Source organism: Dufourea novaeangliae, unplaced genomic scaffold (assembly GCF_001272555.1).
Source record: "Dufourea novaeangliae isolate 0120121106 unplaced genomic scaffold, ASM127255v1 scaffold350, whole genome shotgun sequence".
In the NCBI taxonomy this organism is placed as follows: Eukaryota; Metazoa; Arthropoda; class Insecta; order Hymenoptera; family Halictidae; genus Dufourea; species Dufourea novaeangliae.
In genome coordinates, this window is record NW_015374244.1 from 64,900 (window position 1) to 65,644 (window position 745).

Genomic DNA, 745 nt, shown 5'->3' on the forward strand with positions numbered 1-745 from the left:
GCAAAGTAAATTTTGTTTCAAGGAATAAATGGAACATCCAATACTATATCAGCATAGTAAAACAATGCACGAATGGAACCAAGTTCAATACTTAAAAGTAGTTTTTCATTGTCGAATGCTTGCAAGTTAGAATACTGCCACAATACTAACAATCTTTGCAAATGATGAGATATGAATAAAATAAACAATTATTTTTATTTCAACGAAAAAGCAAAATTGTGACCAATTATCCCACTTTTCCCTTAATGTTGCGATACGAATTGTATGTTATTAAATATAGTCTGATTTATGTCGGGTTTGGACTTTTTTTCATTAGGAGAGTCTCCTACATTTATTCATAACATTTTTAAGAAATTACACTGAAAGGAGTAAAAATTTAAATTTTTATTCATGGGTGATTCGTTATGTGTATTACATTGTAAACCGAACGATACCATCACCTCACGCCGAGGCCCCGTGACGTCATCTGACTTGGTCGGTTTAAATCCCACTTTGTGTTCCATCCATTCTTTGTTGTTAGTTTGTTTCTGACTGACTCCCTTCTACTCACAAGTGAGGAAGCAAAATTACAGAATAATTCAACAAAAAAAAGATAAGTTCATAGCAATCTTAATATTTTATCTTGTGTTATTAAAATTACTATTTCAATTGTGTTCTTTTCTTTTCATATGTAGAAAAGCGAAAGACCATTCGGCATCGTATATACGTGGACCAGCTGCAGCGGTTTTCGTTAGCGGCGAAATGT